Raw genomic sequence first — 22,219 nt, forward strand, 5'->3', positions numbered from 1 at the left:
TAAAAGCATACTTCCAACCCACTTGTTTCTTTGCTCAGAAGAGATGATAGGTTGACTGGCGCACACAAGATTTCAACAACATTTGCACACTCCTTTTTCAACTCATTATATTATATCTTTGCAGGAATTCTCAATTCGTCAAACACAAGCACAAACAAGCCACAAAAGAAAGGAGTTATTTAGAGACAATTTGTTATCGACTTGACCTAATGATATTGATATGAGATTCTTATTTAATTCTTCGACCAGCATATGCCACAAAATTCTGCCAATACAAGCTTGCATTAGGGGCCTGGATGAATGTTGCACTCTCAGGTATACCAATGTCATGATACGACTAGGGAACTTAGATCTCAAGTATACCATTCAAATTTCTTTCCTTTCAAAATTGTCATTTTATGCTTACATTGTCGTTCTGAGGAGTGACAATGTAACATAAGATTTTTTTTTTCAATGCCCAAAAATCTAAATTCTGCATTTTGGTATTAAATAAAATACAACAAACTATACATTTTAATTTCTCCCCCTCTCGCATCCTCATCTCTCTCTTAAGCTCCAGGTTCTTAACTACTCCCCATAATTACAAAAAAAAATGGAAGATATACAAGCCTCTTATGCACCATAGGCACAGAGGGTAATGCAACAAAGCATGTAAACAGCATTACTGGGAATAGGCTTAAATCCCACTTCACCCAGAGATAGGATAGAACATCTCTTCAGCTTTTTGCGCAAAATTTCATCCCTGATTTCATGCATCAGCATTGAGGAAATGCCTGCCATACTTGAAAAAGCCATTTGTTAAAGAAAAATTTTCATCATCATTTTGTGCTCCAATTGCCCCACCATCTCTTGCGTGTTCTCTCTTCAGGATTACCAAGCTTACGAAGTGCAATTTTTGTCTCTCTTAACCGAACCTTAAAATCCTTCTTCCAAGTTACAAACCGGGCCTTCAATTTGTGAAGCTCTTCATCTGGGTTTCTGCTGGAACCTGACTGCCCCGACTTCACCTCAAGAAGGAACCCCGCATCATCCTCAAAGACCTGTCTCTGCTGCTCAAACTCCTTTACAAGGTGGCTAACTGCACTCTGAGTGCCATTAGAATTTCTTGTGAATCCAGCATCGGAAGCATCAAGGTGGCTAGCTGCACTCTGGGTGCCATCAGAATTTCTTACAAGTCCAGCATCAGAAGCATGGGATGGTTTAGCTGGAGTGCCTTCAGGCGTGTGAGTCCCAGCAAACATGGTATCTTCAGAGTCAAAAGAGTATTGAAGTGGTGATATGTCAAGCCTTCCCTGTTGACTTGCGATATCATCAGCAGTGAGACTCTTCTTGGCTGCAGCTAGACTCACCTGAAAATAAAGTGCATGATCATTTGGTATTCATCCAAGACTGATTGCCTGATCAAACATGGTTTTGCAAAAAAAAGGGTTTCAAACAGTTCAAGATAAATATGAATAGCATCATATATTCCCAGTTGAGAGTTTGCTGCCAATTCATTCATCTAGTGGAGCAGTTTTTTAGATTAGAAATTGTTACAAGATTAGAAAGGACAGCTGTCATAGCACTGTGTTAATTCACAAATGCATTGAACTCATAGAGACTATAATAGTGAAAGATCAACATGGTTTAAAATAGTGGCTGGTAATAATGGCTGCAATTTTGGAGGCCTGCTATCCATTTTTAACTACTGTTATAAAGTAAGGGCCAGCATATGACATTTTCAGTGTTTGGCTTATTCAAATAATATCATTCTGCCTTAATTCCAGCTCAAAAAAACAATATTTAACTCTAAATAGTGGCATACTAAAATCTTGCTGTTAAAAAATTCATATTCCCGCTACAAAAGATAATAATGACTGTTATAACAACCATTATTTTTTCCCAAACCAAAATCTTTCAGGGGCTTAACATGGGAAATAATGGCCATTACCACCAGTACAGCAGTAAATAATGGTCTCGATGAGATAATATTAACAACGAATACCACCATTACTGAAAGCTTGATGAGAATTTCACAGATTGGGAAATTCACCTGCAAAGAAGTCAGTTGTTTCTTCCATGTCTCTTCCATAGACTTCATTTTTGCCTCATATTCTGACCATCTCATCTCATAATGTTGAAGTTGCTGTTTTAAGATGGCATTTTCTTCTTCCTTTTCTCTCCAAGCTGCCTCTGCCTTCAGCACCCGCCTCTGTAAGTCAGCCAAAACTGAAGGGTGCACCTGAGATTGCTCTTTGTTGGTACCCTGACATTCAAAGCTTTTTCAGTTTAAACTATAGAAGAAAAGGAGATTAAAACCTTCAAACAGGCAACATAAATGAACAAGTAAAATGTATATCCGAGCTGTCTGCAAAAGTGCAGTGCTTGAAGGATCTAAACAGGATATTATAAATTTATTAGCAGCTAGATAAAAATCCATGGATGGAGAACAGAAATTGCCGTTGTACAAAGAAAAGTAACCTTACAATCTAGCATTTGAGGACTTGCATTTGCCAAGTCTGTGATACAATGTAATCGCCAGAATGCAAAAGAATTCCAACACAGAATTTCCATTTTAAACTAAGTAATCCAGAAGATTATTAACAACCATCACAGTACTTATGCACTCTTCTTTTATACATACTCGTCTGCAAATTCTCAACTCATGTGCCTTTCATTGAGCTTTCCCCTCTTAAAAGGTCATTACCCAGTTATAGTCTCGGCAATCCAGGGTCCTAGGAGGGGTAGACTGGGACAGACCTAATCTTTGGCCTTTATTTGTACAAAATAGCTGCCCCAGGACTCAAACCCACTTCATGCACTTGGCAGCCTAAGCCTTTTAGCAAAAAGTAATGGCCCCATTAAGCTTTCCCCTCTTGCCAACCAGAAATTGGCTCAGATTAGTACAATGGGGATACCACGAGAATGTGTTTGCACAAATTTTTTTAATATAACATAATCTTTTTTTGAAAATGAAAGATCAAAAATGATATAAACAATACTAATAGACTTTTAGGGGCATTGTGAATTACAGCAAATTGAATTTAGTGAGTACAGATCAAACTCTGTGTCTCATGAGAATTTCTTATCTAATGGATTTCATGAAGCTCTCATATAATTCCACATTTCTGATACAGCATTTAGCTCTAAAATTTGCAACCAAAAAAAAAAAAAAAAACTGTCCCATGGGAATTTCTTATCTAATAGATTTCATGAACCTATCATATAATTCCATATTTCTGATATAGCATTTAGCCCTAAAATTAGCCAAAGAAAAAGGTGGAAGGATAGCATCATCTTCAACTCTTAAAATAAACCACAATAAATTACCTTCATTTCTGGAAGATTCTTGTCAGGATCACTGTTAGCTTTCACATGATCGAACTTTGACATCTTCCTGTTTTTTGTAACAGCCAAATGATTCCTTGCCAACCACCCACGAATAGCTGCAGAAGAAAGAAAATGAGAATCAGGATAGGACACTCGTTGCAATCATAAAGAACCGATATTATCTCCTTTCAAGCTGCAAGTACACCACCAGACTGCAGAAGTATAATATCCTTCTGCTGGTCATCAAACATTGTCCTTGCAATCCGACGCCTCACATGCTTTTGTATGAGAACAGCCGCCCTCCATCTCTTTATTAGAACTTTGAATTCAGACCTTGCCTTTTCACCTCGGACAACTACACAGCACAGATTTCCAATAACAGATGTTAAGGTGAAACACCAGAGATACAATCAAATGAAATTCTTCTGGAGAAAGAGAATAAAGCATTTTACCAATAATAAGAAAAATGAGAGATGAAAACAATGGGCAGGTCACTGATATAGCCATAAATTTCCATGGCTCAAAAAATATTCTTGGGAAAAACATGTGGCAAAGATAAAACATTAAAGAGAGAGCCCATATCACAATTGTTAGGATATTAGGTTATCTAGAGCATATCAGAGATATTATACAATGTGCAAGCATTACATGATTGCAGTGTAGTAACTCCTTTCTTGAGTGCCTGGAAATAACGACAGGCTTGATGACCGCGGAAATTTTTCTGAACCCAAAGAATCCCTTGCAGAGTGTGGTTTCTAGCATCTTCCAATGCAGCAACCTACAAATCATAAATGCCCTAATTTACAAAGGGGGTCTGTAGAAAGAATACAGCAACAGCAATACAGACCTTAAGCCTAGAAGATCAATAAAACAAGGTAATACTAGGTTAAGTGACTAAAATATAATTAAAAAAAAAAGTTGTGGATGTATATAGATCTTCTGTATCCTTTTTAGAAAGTAAAAACGTGATAGCAAAGAAAGACTCAATTATTCACCCTCAAAAAGAAGTAACAAGAATTCTTGGGCTATTTTTTATTGTTAAGATGATAGAGTATCTAAATAAAATAATATCCTGCACCTGGTTTTGATTGATTTGGAGCATTATTATCACACAAATAGATTCAACAAGTGTTAAGAAAGAAAACTAAACTATCAGGTATGCTGAAATCATCGAACAGACAAAGTCGTGCATTATTAGTTTTGCAGCATTAGTAAGGTTTGAGATCTAAAAGATTACTCTAAGGTCAATCTAGGTCCCCTATTTTCATATACTTTCCATGAATAAATTGAATTGATGATTAAATTATTAGTATATATGTCTTTTGGTGATATAGTGGTAATTAGTGAAAGGAATACAGTTTCGGTGGGTATACATATAATGGATGAGGTCCAAAACATAGTCAATGGCCAAAGGATACCCTGATATGATCATACTCGCCATCTTGGATATGATAATCAGAAAAGATGAAATATGGATAAAGACATCCCAACTACTTCTAAAGTGAGGAAGCCAAAGGGGAGAGGTGCTTCTAGGGTATCTGCAATCACTACGTGCTTCTGGAAGGGAAAAGGGCTTATTTTAGGAAATAATGAAGCCACCTATCTTGCATTAATCAAAATATTGCTCAGTTGTAGAGATTCCAGGCACTAAAAAATCCTTAACAAAAAGCTTTGTCAACTCCGGATGAAGATCATTTTAGAAATGAATGGTGTTGATTTAAGAAAGGCAGCCCATGCTAGTTGACTGATGCATGTTGGTTATGTCTATTGTGCTTATGGTAACTTAAGGAACAATTAACAGCATTTTTTATCTGAGAAATGGCAAACATTCAAATACTTTGGGAGAAAAAGAACTCCAAGATTTATTACAATAGCTGGCCATGCGAACTTAGTATCAGCTGTGATAGTAAAAGTAAATGGATATTAAGATGCAAAATTCAACAAAGAAATTCGTAGTTGCAGCATATAAAGTATATTCTATATTTGAAATTTCTGTAATCGCTTGGATACGAGTAACCATAGGTTAAACTATAAACTATCTGAGCTTATGATGAAATTTCTTTAGCTGCAGAGGGCTATCTAGTTCAAGATAACCTCAGAGGAATCCCAACTTCATAGAAAGACATCTATTAATAAGTGATAAACTTAACAACCATAAATATGTGAATGAGCTCAAAAGGAATATATGTAGTAGAAGAATATGAGAAGATAATCACCTGCCCTGTGCGAAAAAATATCTTTGTGTAGCCAACTTGATACAGCTCAGGTGGGACATTGAACTGTTGTAGAAGGCCAACTGAAACACTGAGTGGATCCTGGGATGCTAGATTCTCTAAGAGAAGAAAGCCGTACCTAGAAGAGAAACACAAGGCATGTCAAGAACCGTCATTGATATTAAGATGCCGTTTCTTTGAAAGCTTGGGAAGAAACGGAGGGCTACCTTTCAGCAAATTGCTGGTGTGTCATTCTAGTTGGATAACCTGACCTTGATATCCGGACAACTTCCAGTACTCCACAGCATCTAAGTTGTTCTAAGACAAGATCATGTTGATACATGCCAGGAAGTTTATTATTGTTTGGCTTAATGCATTGAATAAAGTGAGGTGCAGTATTCTCCAACCGCTGCATCAGCTTGAATAATTGACCCTAAAAACATATCAACAAAACATAAAATTACATAAAATGCAGTGAACTCATGACAGGAATTCCCTCATCACATCAACAACTTTAAACTTCATGTGCAATTATCCTTTGGGTATATTGGAAATGTAACCAATCAATGAAGCGAGAAAAGTAATGAGAGAACAGGAAAATTGATGTTCACAAAATTGATGAATGAAATTTAATTCTGGGGCTGCTACTTTCAGATGAGAATTATGGAGAATCGAATAATTTGTTAAAATTTCAATATAAATATTTTTGCACACTTCAAGACTCGCGACATAACTGAGAGCATTCCAACCATCGCTTGAGTTTTTATCCATATTAAATTATCACCGGAAAAAAAGAAACGAGTGACTAAGTTGCCAGAGAGAATCAATTTGGTAGATATTTAAAAATAGCAAAACTAATTTTGGCTGCTCTGACTACCGTCATATGTAACTTGACTCCTATCAGACTCCTAACTAAAGAAATATCTTCTTAGCAATATTTCATGGAATCTATAAGGATCATACTCATCCTAAGATTTCATCAAGTAACTTCCTAGCAACTTAAGACTCCAATCACAAGGACTCATCCATATAGGAATCCTTTCTGCAAAATTCTACCATTTTTCTTTCCTCTCTTCTTCAAGGTATTCTTGTACACGACACAATCCATCTCTCTTGGACTTTCAACTGCACCAATAGGTCATCCTTGCAAACTCCCAATGGACTTATTTTTGAAAAAAAAAATAGTAAATCAGAATAGGTTTCACCAGCAGGAGTATGAGGGAAAGCCCTCAAATTAAAAGACCAACATCAAAGAAGGCATGATACTTGGTTTCACTAGATGAAAGATGAGAGCTTAATTTCTTTGCCAGAATATAGCCCCTACAGTTTCGCACAATAGAAAATGATACATTGCACAGAGCACTAAATTGAAATATAGTCCCATATGTAGGAAAATATGGCCAAAACAATCTCACAGGTAGAACCAAACAGGACAGTAGGAGAAAAGGTAGACAAAGAAAAGAAAGAAACACCATAATCTGAACAAGTCCCGATGCTTGAGCGAATAGAATCTCACTCAAAACAAGAGGACGGTACAGAAAATCGAAGCCAGAACCATACATTTGATGCCTGGTAAGCGATCTTGAGGAGAACTTCGGGAAAAGATGTATCAAGGTTAGTACAAGTGCTAATGATCATAGAAACAATATACCCATGCATGGAAGATGGAGGAAGCACTAGAAAAACCACATGGAGATAATCTCGTGTCATAACAAAACAAATGGGTGAACATTTGCCCTGCTAAGCAGAATGGAAGTTTCAGAGTAGCTAGAACTTAAGCCCCACTTAATTACGTATGAATTTCAAGGAGATGAACTTAGGACTTAACAAGCAATCTGGAAGTAGGAGACTGAAAGAATGATGGCAGAGTTAGTTACGAGGTAAGAACAAATTCTCCAATCAATCCTATGCCAATCAGATTCAAATGACGAGCTACTGACCATAAAATACTTAAAATCACAGAAGATGTTTTGGAGGAGAAAAAGAAGGCTGCGCATAGGAGCCATGAAGATGTACACTTAATATGTAACAACAGCTATACCACGTGAGTCATGCTTGTCAGCAAGCTAAATGTCCATATCTGGGAGGTAGCCTCATTAAACATCACTGCATGAGCTAGTGTTCATAAACACAAAACAGCAAGTTGAAGGAGACAAGATGTTATGACCATGTCATACACAAAAGAGGGGCAACAAGGCAGAGGGGCAACATTTTCTAGGCGACATGAAACAGAGAAAACTCTAACATACTTAAAGTTGAGAACAAAAGAGAATAGAAGGATGAGAAAAGATCCAAAAAACGCTCAAGATATCTTGATTGAAAAACAAAATGGAGATGTAGGAGGAAGTGGATGACATCAAAACACCACCTAAGAATAACCCTAACCACCAGAGAATAAAAATCGAGTATGTAAAGTCATCAAAGAAATCCAGAAATAAGATGGAATAAACACTAAGAAGATGTTAAAAGGCAAAAGGAAGTTAAGTTGGGTGAATTGAGACCAAACAAACATAAACTGTCAGGTTCATACGGGCAGCAGAAGTCAAAGTGAGAGGACGATGAACCTCACCAAGAGAGAAAACTAAAGCAGAACTCAAATTTTAACGTCCCTGAGAAATTTAGAACCAAAGTCTTCAAGCTTGGTCAAAATTCAATCTTGTTTCTAGTGACTGGCAGTGAATTGGCAATCCAGCTGGAATTCCAATGAACATTCACCAAAATAAGATTGACAAGATAGTCAAATCAAGTATTGAATATTGGCAAGGTGAATTAGCACCCTGCATTTGGTCTTCGAAGTTTATGCAACAAAGAAAAATCTCTTGACACAATACCATTTAGATCATGGAGCAAGTGAATGAATGATGCAATAATGCAAAATGAAGTAATACATGATCTATGTGCTTTTAAATAGGTTATATGCCTTTTCTCAAGAAGAAGAAGAAGAAGAAAAGAAAGAAAACAAAAAAGAAAGACTGTATGCCATAATCAATGGATTTAAATGCTGATCAGCAAGGCACAGCATGGCACATATTGTGACAGTGACTTAACAGCATAGGGGCACCGGCATGGTACTGGCAACCGCAAGTACTTGGCATGCTACCATGCCAGTACCAAGTTGGACCACCACCAGCATGCAATACTTCAATCTTTCATAAAACACAAAACTCACAAATGAATCTACAAGGTAAGTCTGTTCCTGATTTAGTTATACATAACCCATACATAGTACAACCATAATATTGCAAAAAAGATCACTAAGAATATTAAATGTTCAGATGACAAAAAACTTTTTGTACATGTTTAAATGAGGTGATACCTTAAATTTTGTCCCGACACTTTGCTTTTGCGAATCAACCTTACTTGGTTGTCTCAAAGGATTTGATTCCTTCTGAGATTGACTAAGTATATTTGAGGCAAATAGCTGAGGAAGTTGACAGGAGCACGATAAAAGCAACTGGATAATATCCAAATGTAATGGATCTCTATTTTTCTCCAAGAAGCCACTTGTGTCATACATAACCTGATAATTGTAAACTGTTAGTCATATTGAAAAGTTGATTCATGAATGCAATATAAAAAGTATTAACATGGAAGGCAGATCTGTAAATAAACTGGATAGCACCATATCTGACATTTTTCAAAACATGGGTTTATTGCAGAATGTCAGGTTATATGCAAAGTTTCACCATCAAAAAAAAAAAAAAAAAAAATCTCTTGAATCCACCTCATTCAAATGTTTATTGCTTTTCTTCAGTTGCTTCACTATGGTTTTTGAGGTGATTATTTAATGATGTCCTTTAATGCTTCAGGAAGGCACCCCATGTCCTAATTTCTTTCGCTGTTAACTAACCACGTCCATGAAAAATTTCTCTAATAACACTGTCAAAGAAATGCAAGCAGAACCAGTACAGTTAAGCTAGGATTTTGGAGGTCATGGAACAACTATTGTCAGTTGAAAGTTTTGTACTAAGAATTTAAGTTAATAATGATGCACTGAAATGTGATCTTTTGTATTTTTGAAAAATGAACAATATTGTTAAAAAATGAACATGCTTAAGAGCATGCCTTCTATGAAGTATCACATTCTAGGGAAAATTATATTAATAATTCAAAATCATGATAGTATATGGAGTATGATCTCAACAGACTTAAAATGCTCTAGCCAATAGCAAGCTGTTTAGAAGTAAACATTACAAAATTACTGACCTCTCCAGCATAATGACAAATACTGAAAGCGCCACCCCTTTCCCCCTTAAAGCAGGGGCTACCACTCAAGTGCTGCTTGAGCTTGTTGGCAAAGGTAAGATCTGTTGCTTCAGGGAAATTTGACTCTTCATCCAACAAAGACAATAGACCGAGGGGTTTCTGTCATGTATTGGAAAGAATGGTTCTCATTGTCATGTAACACGTGATATGTCCAAGATACAAAGTTATAGAAGTGCATATCAACACATCAGGTACAAACATACAAATGCAATAGCAATTATGGCATCATTAGGCTGGCATGCATGCCAAACGAATCTTATCACCTTTGTTGTGCTTCTTTAAAATAGCTATAACAATAGCAGAACTTTTTTTAAGCACTATTCATGAATATATGTAATAAGTTCCTGTATACAATTTAGAAACACCATCGTGCTAGCAATGGGTCATCAAAATACAAATCTGAGACAGCAAAGACCAAGAGTTGCATTTAAGTAAATATTGAAAAAAAGATACACTAGAATCATACAAATGCATGGTAAGGGTCAGATTTTGGTTGAACATATGACTTGTATCATTAATTAAATTCAGGTTATAAATCAATGTAATAACATAAAACAAGAAACAAAAGATTATGTCAGGTTAATAAAACAGGAACTAAAGCATGTCAGGCAATAGGTTGGCATCAATAGCCATGCTAACTAAAAAGTCAGGAACTGGCCTTGAAACAAATTTCTTGTCTAAGTGAAAGTACATAAAAAATAAACCTCATGAGACCTCAAAAAGGAGGCCTCCAGCAGCAAGAACCCACCAACCACTACACCCCACAGTCACCACATTGATGGACCCACCTTAGGGCTTAGAGCTAGCAGCGCTCTATGGGTTTCTCAATCATGACCTTTTTAGCATTTTCTCATCCACAAAAATGAAAGCTGGTGCAACTTTCTAGAGAAAATATACCTGCTTTAAAATTTAAGCACTAGAAAACAAGTGATCTCCCATGATTGTGTAATTTGACAAAGAAAGGAAAAACATAAGCAATTACTTTTCTACTATTTCACATTTGATTGCTATTTACGTCAAATACCTTCTCAAATAGATTTAGACAGTCAGTGTTATCGACAAAATCAACAGTCGTCCAGTCAATTCCATCTTCTATATACTCCTGCAAGCAAAAATGATAAGAAAAACATGAATTACAGAGTGGACATTGTAATGCCAGAATTCTACAAGAAAGCATTCACCAGGGACAGGCAAAAAAACTGCATGTAAAGTTAAAAAAAGAAAAGACCACATAACCAGGCCGCATCATCTAATTCCCGAGGACAGTCCAAGGAAATAATTACTAGCCTTACAGTTGAGGAGAACAAAAAGATAACCAACACCATTGTAATGTTCTGCAGATGATTGTCAGCACAATGTCAGCACGGGTTGGTTCATGGTCTTGACACATGGTATGCCCCCCATACCGAGTATTGATTTGCCAGCAATATGATGTAAGCTCAGTACGGGGTGGTACAGCATACCCAGTAGGGGCAGTATGATCCAGTATGGCAAACCATGATTGTTAGACCATACACAGACAGAACATCTAATATTGGCCAGAACAATCATATAAACAGGTGGTAGTGATACCAGATCATCTGAGAACAATCAAGTAAAATGTTGACATTGCTAAAGTTATGAAAACAGATGAGAAGTATAAAAATTAAAACAGTATTAACCGCAACAATATATTCCACGTGTTTAGCAGGCATTAAAGTTTATTGCAAATGTTTGCATCGTGATCACCAAAATGCGTTCAGGGCTTAAAATTATCAAATGGTACAGTCCTAGTGTATCAAAAGTTTTGATGATCATGACATAAGAATTTAAAATAAACGATAACTTTGCCAAGTTGAGAATACTTTGGCAAGGAAAAACGCCAGAGTTCTCTATGGTGACTGGTGATCAAAGATCAGACAATTTTGGAAACCAAGTTAAATCTTATTATAAAGGTCTGATATTAATAAAAATAATTTTGAACACCATAAACAAATCTAATACTAATGGAGTATGCTCTTATTGGGAACTAGAGAATAGAAGGATGTTGTAATTAAAGTCATGTCCCTCATATGTAGACCTGAAGGATCCTCAATTTTGCAATCCACCCTTTTTTCCACATAACTGAACATGATTGTTTATTTTCTATCTTTCTGTATTCGTGTTCAGGTTGGCAAAAATTTTACATACTGGAAAGCCGAAGGGCAAGCCTGACCATAATGTTTTGCAACATCCGAAATAAATTGGACCCAATTAGGCAATTACACAAAAAAAAAAAACTCTATTGAGGTGAGAATGTTGAAAAAGATTTTTCATACAACAAGGATAAAAATACTAACATGGGTATTTAAGGAAACTTTTGTTGCATATATAGAGAATAAAGTGATCATATAACCAAAAACAATAGCATGGACATCTGCAATTAAAAGTGAAGCAAGCCCAAATTTAAGGGCACAACACAAGTTGAAGAGCAGAAAAGGAGAGAGAGAAGGGCCAAAGATATTATAAAACTCATGGGGAAGGATATATAAAAGACTCTATAGCATAGGTGCCCTTACAAAAATTTGTTAAGGATATAAAAAACCTTACCCATACAAAAACAAAAGGCATGCTGCTTATGATTATGGATACTATAAACAAAAAAAAAATCTCAAATTAGTATAAGTTTCTGCTTGGAAGTTTCTTTAACATTTTATCACATTATGGTAAACAATTATTTCTAGCACGCCTTGTGAATTAAGTAGTGTATTGTTCTAAAATCAACCTTGTCTAGTTGTGTTTCCTAGTTTTCTCTCTACTTTCCTCTTTCATTCTTCATTCTTTTCATCTACAACATTTTCCCTACGCTTTCCAATCCCATAATCACTTACCAAACACTAAATTTTTCCTTACTAAAAATTTAAAAGGGAAACAACTCTCAAACATTATAACTAGACCTACTAGCAAGTTCTACCTAAGTCATTGGTTTCCAACAAGGCCCAAAATAATGGCAATTAATGTTCTGAATCAAGTGAGACTGAACTTGCCATTAGCAATTCAAAGATATAAAGCAATGAGATAGATGGAGCAATTTTTAATCAATCCTGAAGTCTGTCATGACCTAGAGCAGAATCTTTCAGAAATTTTGATTAACATTTTGTCAATCAAGATAACTAAAATAATATACAATTCTATTTAAATTTGTCTTTGAAAAGCTGCCTTCAAATCGCATTATGAACCATTTGGTATCATGCATGCCAAGAAATCTTAGCACTAAACTAAATGTAAATTCCCACCTCCTGTGCGAGTTTGAACAAATGTCGATTGAAGTGCTGCTGTAGTCTCTCATTAGCATAGTTTATGCAAAATTGTTCAAAATTGTTCTTCTGCAATAATATGAAGCGTTAGTCCAACAAGAAAGATTAAGCAAATCAAATATCTATTCAATATGACATTTCCAGGCTTCCAGCACATGATCCATACGTGAAAGGATTCAAACCCATAAATATCTAAAATACTTATGGATCTCCCAGTATGACATTTTTCCATTTGGAATGACTTGTTAATTTGTTCTACAAGCCAGTCGAACAAGCTCGCGTATATTGATTTTGCCAATGCATCCCTGGTGTCAATGGCCTATAAGGAAAAGAAAAATAAAACATAAGATTCACCAAATATGTGTGGTTTGCACAGAAAATAAGGTATCTGAGACACAACAACATTGTCACACCTGTGGTAATGTAAGCTTTTGAACAAGATCATCATTTCCGTCTTGAATTTTATGAGTTGATAAAGCTAGCATCACATCAGGAACATTGCAGCCCAACAAATTTGCTGCATTTGTTACACCTGCACAGAATGATAAAGCCAAGCAAACACTTAGGTGAGAATTTATGCTAGCAACTATGACATAACAAAAACAAAAGTCAAAAACCTATAAACATTAAACTGAAAAAGAGATAAGTACCTTCACTCAAAACAACTTCCACATGGTTTTCATTATCAATTACTGAGAAGTCAATGTTACCCAGCCATAATATGGCTGCAAGCATAGCAAATGCAATCTCTTGATCTTCCTTAGGAATTTTAACAGTATCCAAGGCTTGCTGGACATATGGAAAAACAGCATAAAAAATAAGCAAGTCAGTATCATGAATAAAAAAAAAGTTTAATATAGTAAAGATCATCAGAAAGCTAATAGGTCTGACAGCCAGATAGGTCTGAAAATTACCATCAATATTTGAAATCTTTGAGCATCATCAACATCATCAATTCTCAAGCAATCACTTTGCTTTAAATATTCATATTCACTGGCTGCTTTTAGGTTCAAGTGCTCTGTAATGCATCCACATGCAAGGACATCATTATCCTTGAAGGAGTGATTAATTAAGTATAGGTGTATGAATATGTGTGTGTGCACTGTGTGTGTGAACATGCATATATGTGCATGAATTGGTGCACAAAGTGTAGTTGTATTATATAATGATATTTAACTAGAAAGAAATATTTAGGAGTGTCAAAAAGTTACAAGGTTGAAAAAGTTAAATTAATGAGACCAGTAGAATAGAAAACAGTGGCTATAAATGTTACAATAGAGTCATCCTTTAAACCAGTTTTAATACAGATATGAGTTATTATTTTCAAGGAATATGTGTTTATATGAAGGACAATGTAACAATAATCTGTCAGTAAGATATAAACATCACACAAAATCTAGATTCTGTTATTCAATCAAAAGACCTCTTGGGGGGAAATTTTGGATGCACCTCTTTTCATGAATTTTTACATCAGATGTAACCACAATTTGCATAACTGCTACATATTTTTAAGTGTTTTAAACTTTGAGAAATACCAAGTGCATGAAATTGCATAGAAGTAAATGACACAGACAGTTGTGCATAGACTAAGTAAAACCTTTAACAATGAAAACAATTAATATAACCACATAACCACCTTGAAGATCGGGAGGAGCTCCTGCACAAAGTTGATAGAAAACATGGAATGATCTTTCGCCTGTTGCTCTCTGAACCACCCTTGACTGCTTAAGCAATATATAAGATTCTTAATATTTGGAACAGCACAAAGTTGATAGTCTTAACTACTAACAGCCAGATTAATACCTTTTCAAGAAGAACTGCTCGGAGTTTTATGAACAAGACATAGTAAATGAAACTTGTTAATATAGTTAAAGAATATGCAAATTATCCAGTACATTTGCAAAGAAGCAATGATTTGCGGAAACATGCTTACAAGTTTGGATCTTGGCACCCCAAATTTTTCCAGCAGAACTAAAATTTAATTCAATCAGCTTCCCCTGCATCACATCAGAGAGAAAACATTATATTGTAGATAAATCAGCGGATAGTTTCAAAAATTTAAGAAGTTCAACATGCGAGGTGAACTCACAAATCGGCTAGAATTGTCATTTCTCAAAGTTTTTGCATTTCCAAATGATTCCAGTATTGTGTTAGTCTGCAGAACCTCATACTCTATCCCACTGCCACCCCCAAGAGCAGCAAGGTATTGCATCGCAATTTTTGCTGTTTCTGTTTTTCCAGCTCCACTTTCACCACTGCTTCAAAACCACATTTTGAAACTCCATCAACAAAGTGATCCAATGAAAATTTACATGCAAGTTATGAATTGATAGAAAAGCAGACAAGTAAAAAAAATGATGACATATTATAAAAGAATTTAAAAAAAAAAAAAAAAACTTTACCTTATGATGATAGATTGATTGACTCCATCTGCAGGATCCACAAGAAGATATTTAAATTCTTGTGTAAATGGTCATGTACAATTGCTTAAATGTACATCAAAATTCATAGGACTACAGAATTTTCAAGGAAACTATTCTTCCACCTCTCATCATTTCATTGTAGGCAGTGTCTGCCGTTGCATAGACATGGGGACTGTCCATAAGTTTCTGCCTATAAGCTGCAACAAAATCATTTCCATATAGAGGGACCTTTTTAAAGGGGTTGAGTGCGACCAAAACAGGCCCAGCTTTGGTCTACAAAAAGGACAACAATTAAGTAAATTAATAGATGCATGTAGCAATAGCATAATGCAAGAGTGACAAGCAGCAAAAGTCTGCTTGCGAAAATGCGTACATAAACCAAATCACGAGAACATCTGTACTCAAGATTGTGAAGAACTGAGGGCTCATTTAAGTAACTAAGCCGTATAAGATCATCCACACCATCAAGAATGTCTGGATTTGCTGGTAAGAGATTTTCTACAGACACTCTCAGAACCTGAGCCAAAAATTTTCAAATAAATATCTAAATGCCATTTATCTGGATACTTATCAAGGAACACAGAAACTTAAAACCTCACTTTGCCATCAGACAGCAGGATATTAGAATCATCTCCAGAAACTGACTGTATCTTCCCTAACTCCCACTTGGCATCTGGAAACCAGCACCAAACCCGTATTTTCTGAAATGAAAGAGAAAACATCTACGCATAAGCAGTTTTGGTTGAAAGTAATGAGGATAAAATCTGAAGATAAAAAATTTAAAGTCACAATGTAGAAATTAAAAGTTGATCAATAGCATTTGCAATAGATATTAATTTAGCTTTGTTAGTTCAAAAGCTAACAGAACAATAATTAGAAAACCCAAGTCATTCAAAAAAATAACTATCCATTATCCCCAACTCATAATGTAGGCCATGCATAGCCAATACATTTTAGAAAGTTATGCATGACTTCAATCTTCAGATTTTTCCCTTTTTGTTAGATCTCCTTGGTTAGATAGCATATTATGCCATTAATGATTGTCTAGTACTTTTCTGTCAGAATTGCTATCCCACAACATCAACAACTGCTAATGTATGTTACTGCCTAGATTTGGCTGATGATGTAGATAATACCATTTTAATTTTTAAAAGTTTTTTAAATTTCAAAAAAGTTTTTTAATTTCTAAAAGTCCAACAATCTTTTGCCAACTAGAAAGCCATAGGATATTGGTTGTTATTTGGGGCTTTCAATCTTCTCCCAAACTCTCACCTCCAATCCTTAAAAGGTAATTGAAGGTCCAAGTTTCAAGAAGTTGCCTTAATAAACACTGAACATTGAAAAAAAAATTGATTCTTCATATTTTTTTCTGGCATGCAAGTTCATGACAACCACATATAAAAGGCTGTGTTATCCTTTCTCAAATACCAAAGAGCGGTCCAATTTGTTAGCATTGCCCCATTCCTGACAGGTCAACTTTCTTTAAAAAGGTCTTATTATTTTCCAACCTCAAATTGGCTATCTGCCTCCATATCTCCTCTAACACCCCAAGTTTCATTATCAAGCCTTCTCTGACCTATTCTCACATTTTTCTCATTGTTTTACCTTTTCAACATTATTTCACTTCTTTTGTTGGTTTTCTTTGAGGTGCTATTATGTTGATTTCATTTGTTTTAAATAAGGCTGCAAATGGGTCGGGTCGACCCGTGACCCGACCCGACCCGACCCGAATTTTAGGACCCGCGGGTCCGGGTCGGGTCCTAAAATTGGACCCGAATCATTTTCTGGGTCGGGTCTGGGTTTACCAAACGGACCCGACCCGACCCGAATGGACCCGAAGAGAGAGAGAGAGAGGAAAAGCAAAAGAAAGTCTTTTCTTTTTCTTTTTCTTTTTCTTTTTTTTTTGGCGTGGGTTGTGGTACTGTTGGTCAGTGTGGGAGGATAGCAAGTTAGCAACAAGCATAGGTTCACAGAATCCAAAGGAACGTCGGCCCGTCAGGATTCTCTCTCGATCTATTACACTGTTGAGACCTCTGGTGTGTAGCTGCCTTTTTTTTTTTCCTTCTGTTTTTTGGTTTTTGTTTCTTTTAACTTTTGAAGGGAGAAAGTGAGGGAACACTGCAACTGAATATGGGCATGTGCCAGTTTTCTGTAATGGAATTGGATTTTGGAAGAAGGTCTGGGATTTTTTTTTGTCCTCGTGAGAGGGGAGCTGGGAGACACCGAGTTCCGTCCAATCAGTCATATAGATAAAAAATAGTGTGATATGAAATTTGGCTTGTAGACCGACTTAGTTAGTGAGTCATGGGTCATCTGTTCTGACTGGAGCTCAATTGCAAAGTCTTTCAAGTCATGGGTCACCCAGCACCTCATAATTATGGTATGACCAAATTAGATTTGTCCAAATTTTTTCCCAAAAGCACAAAAAATTGGACCCGATCGGACCTGGACCCGGACCCGACCTGAATCAGACCCGGACCCGACCCGAACCCGACTCGGACCCGACCCGACCCAACCCGATCTTCAACCGGGTCGGGTCCGGGTCCAAAATTGGGACCCGAACAAAAAACCGGGTCGGATCGGGGTCACCTAGGACCCGACCCGACCCGACCCATTTGCACCCCTAGTTTTAAATCATGGGAAACCTCTTATAGTACATATTGACTAAAAGACGAACCATTACCTTCTCATCTTTTTTTCCATCCTTGGCATCTCTTCAGCTGTGAAAACTTCACTCTATACTAGTTTAATTGTATGATCCCTTTAAGATTTTCTAAATCCTCTCTTTTCTTTTGGACCAACAAAATGTTTTTGCTTAATCTCTTGATCACCGCTGCTTCCAAGGTGATATCTTGCCTCGATTGTCTTGCCGATATTATTGCCATGGAAACTTGTTGTTGCCTTCCAAATATGGATATTCCACTTGTTGCTTCACTGCTGGGTGGTGTGATTTGCCACCACTCAGACCAATATTACTGAGTCTAAATGTGGTGTCATCTTGATGGCACAAATTCGGAGCCTCTCTCCCACAGTGACAATCCTGGGCTCCAAAGCATCAAGCTCCATCTCGACCACATATACATTTGCTTTCAATGATTTGTTCAGCCAACAAAATGTGGAATTAAATGAACTTAAGATTTTCCCTCACCTAATGACTTAATGAGTCATCACTGTAATATTGCATAACTAACTTTTGGAGGGCTTAACAAATATGGACTGTGCTTGACGGCCCATTTACTGTAAATGCCTAACTCATTTCCAGCGAATCTGTTAGAAACGGCCAAGAAAGTAAGCTAACATCCCAAGGCCCCCACCACTGTTGTTCCTAAGATAACTTCCCTCAAGAAAAAAAATCTCCTGTTCAAAGTCCTTTAAGAACAAACCTCACAAGGAGCTTTTGCAAATCTGCCAAGTTGGCATAGGACTACCTCAATGTGGATTCTCAATATGAAATAGCGTGATTAAGTTTCAATTTCCAAGAATACCCTCTCAAAATGATTATCACAAATAATTTTAATTCTCATATACAGCGTCAACTTTCAACTAGCTTTCAAGGTGCTCGCCAATTTATTATGATTTCTCACTCAGAGCGTCTGCAGATATTGTAAAAATAGCATTTATATCTCTGCTTCCTTAAGTAAATTCATATCTTAAAAAGAGAGATTCAAATCAACTAAAAAGAGAAAGAAGTGAAACTTGTAGGGCTGACAGGGTGAAACAATCTCAAACTTACATAGAAGTCATCCTCATATCGTGTTCTAACCTGAATGTACTGAAAAAAATGCCCCACCAAAGTTTTCTTAGAGAAGAAGGGAAAAAAATCAAAATAATATTGAAGGCTCAAACATAATCTGACAACAATAAAAAATATGACCAGACAAAACATTATTTCCAGTTCTGACGCCATCCTAACATTAGCCCTTGATATCCAATCTACGGTCTTAACAAGAACAAGTCACTTACTTGACTGATGCTTATCTTTGAAGACAATTGCTGACGGATGACATATTTGTATGTGTATGTGTGTGTTTTGATAATTCTAGAAGTAAATGATTTAAATTAACTTCAGTTAACAAAGCATGGATATAATTGATGTAGCTCTGTACTAAGTCAAACTGGGAATGATGACAGAAAGTAATATGTATCCAGATTTCACACAGAGTTTGTTAAGGATATAGAATATTTTAAACAAAAGTTTAAGCATCCTTGATCCAATCATTACTTAGATTAGATTTAGTAGATTAGAGCTGGAACATTCTGAGCTTTTCCCGATCAAGCCCTTTAATATCCAGACATCAAGCTTTTGATGAACTGTACTTCTTCAATGCCCGCTATAGTTGCAAAAGCTTTATCCCAATATCGAGTTTCTCTTTAGACATCACATTACTACTTAGCAAGACGTAGACCAACTAATCAATCATCACTATGTCATTAAAGATTTAATGGGCATTTTAAACGCATTTTACTCATGCCATCAAATAAAGATGCTATCTCAGAAGTTATATATCTCATTATTTTGAAGAAACCAAAACGTGCAAATGGTAAACTTGTAACAAAAAAAAAAAATAAAGGTTTTAGAATACTTCCAATCAATGAAAAGGAATTTTTTGTCTTAGTCCAAGTGAAAATATTCATTCAGAATAATTAAATTACGTAAAATGGATCTGAATCTGAAACCAAGCAAACTAGTGAACCAGGGAACTATGCAAAGTAGCATCCTAAAGCAGGTGCCAGAGGAAGACTACAGAGTAGGTCAGGTGTGTTAGGTAGAAGTTTTCAATATAGCTCATTTTCACAAGTATAGAACTAACAAATGTTACTTCTGATGCTGTTTAATTCAATGATGCTGAGGAAAAAGAAAGTATCATTATATTCAAGCTAAAGCAACATGGTACAGTAATGTCTTGATGCCCACAATTACCATTAATGTGGAAGATAATTTATTAAAATATATTCCCACAAGGTCAGCATGTTTCCATGTTCATGTTTACTAGCATAGCAAACTCAGTGTAATGAACCTCTTCTTCCAATGACAGGAAAGAATCTACTGTATACAAACATAATAAACTAAACAAAATGGAGTTAAGCCTTATTACCTTCTTTAGGGCATAATCAATAGTATCACGCCACCCTAAATTCTCTTCCAGTGAAGCTGCTGAAGGCAAGGGTGCAGCAGGAGAGTCTAGACTATCAGCTTCATCTGTTCTTTCCTCGCAGCTCTCTAACTCTGGCATCTTAGCATATGGAGATTCTTCTGGCCGTTTGACATGCAATATCCTTTTGTTTCCAAAAATCCCACTTTTAAACAGCACCTCCTTATCTTCCTTAGAGGGCTGGTGATCTAACCTCTCTTCCTTCCTCACAGAGTCCTTCAACAAGATTTTGGGTGCACCAGTTTCCAGCTTAAAATTGACGGGCAGGGACCTTCTCGATGAGGGAAGCCGGCCTCTCGAGGTGGGACGAACGGGCAAAGGCGGTGGTGCATCCTGCGGCTGTTCATCTCTCTGCCGGAGGATGTCAAGCATAACCTCCAGCGAGCTCCGAGCTACCATCGGAGCAACCATGGCAGCTGACATCGTGACTCTAAAACCCCTAATTCACAGAACTAACAGGAAAACCCAAAATTCCTCAATCAACATCATCAAAACCAAATCTTTCCTCGAATCCCTCCAATCTCCAACCCAAAAATGCAAATTTCCTGCAATTCCAAAGGAAAAGATATAATCTTTTCAATCATAATTAAACATAAAAAGATACCAAAGTCGACAGTTTCTGCGATAAAAAAAAAAAGAACGAATAAAACATCAAACCAAAGCACCAAAGGCAAAGCACTTGAAACAATCTTGGAATCCGCAATAAGACCAAAAAGCTGCAATCTTTGAACAAAAGTTGCGGGATAAAGCTTCTATATGAAGAGGGGCAGGGCGTAATGGAGGTGCCTCCGATCCAAAATCAAGACCCTAACCCTAATTCCTGCTGTCCATTGGAGGAGGTGGGGACTAAAAAGCGCTCCCTTTGAAGGAAAATTAGGGCTTGTTTCACCGGAAATTCAAATTTCCGAAGTGGGGCCATTATCGCCCTTTTAAATTACCCTGCTAATTTTCTTTGGGTTAAAGCGGAAAATCTACTGGTAGATTAGAAAGCCCTTCAGGTCAGAGAAAATTACTTCCAGAGCCACTCCGTATCGTATGACGTACTGTGGCTTTTCCGATAGTAGGGCAGTTTTGTTGATCCGGAAGGGGAAGGGAGGGTAATTTTACCGTCACGTACTTAACGACCTCCGTTTGATGCCAAGGGTACTCAAACGCCGAGGCACTCATGGAGTTGTGGTTGGAGACGGTTAGAATTTTGATATGAAAATAAAAATAAGTTACTGCCATTTCAGTTATTTGGTTAAAAAAAATTATTCTTATTTCAATTTTCAAAAAATAGAAATGTTATAATTCTTCAAAATTTAATTTTTATTCTTTTCTAGCATTCAAGTAATATGATTCAGATTTTAATTTTGGTAACAAACCAAACATGTTGCACTCGAAATAACCAATTTGCCATCCTTAGTGCTCTGCCATCCCATCATGCTTCATTTAAAAATGGCCAAGATCCATGGATGGTGCTGGCATCTTTGTTGGTCCAAAAAGATAAAGATTCAGCATTTATAAGATGATATATTTGTATATCATATGCAGTGTACTTCAAATTTCCTATCTTACAATTGATTGATAAGTTTCGACAT

The 22,219-nt window shown here is 36.4% G+C and overlaps 1 pseudogene across 1 annotated transcript; it reads right to left on the reverse strand.

Moving 5' to 3' along the window:
* Positions 1-349: 349 nt before the first annotated feature.
* LOC103719341 (myosin-1-like) lies at positions 350-21,537 on the reverse strand (annotated as a pseudogene). The gene is made up of 23 exons (XR_015967554.2): positions 20,583-21,537; positions 16,086-16,187; positions 15,860-16,003; positions 15,609-15,759; positions 15,466-15,493; positions 15,153-15,318; positions 14,997-15,060; positions 14,700-14,807; positions 13,978-14,081; positions 13,714-13,852; positions 13,477-13,595; positions 13,230-13,382; positions 13,043-13,132; positions 10,813-10,890; positions 9,729-9,887; positions 8,839-9,042; positions 5,750-5,955; positions 5,526-5,661; positions 3,958-4,087; positions 3,518-3,664; positions 3,310-3,425; positions 2,033-2,245; positions 350-1,349 (listed from the first exon to the last, which is right to left on the reverse strand). The product of XR_015967554.2 is annotated as a myosin-1-like (transcript).
* Between the last annotated feature and the right edge of the window lie 682 nt (positions 21,538-22,219).

This window comes from Phoenix dactylifera, chromosome 1 (genome assembly GCF_051530095.1).
Source record: "Phoenix dactylifera cultivar Ajwa chromosome 1, Ajwa_hap1_PhDact_Kaust_v1.1, whole genome shotgun sequence".
NCBI classification, from domain to species: domain Eukaryota; kingdom Viridiplantae; phylum Streptophyta; class Magnoliopsida; order Arecales; family Arecaceae; genus Phoenix; species Phoenix dactylifera.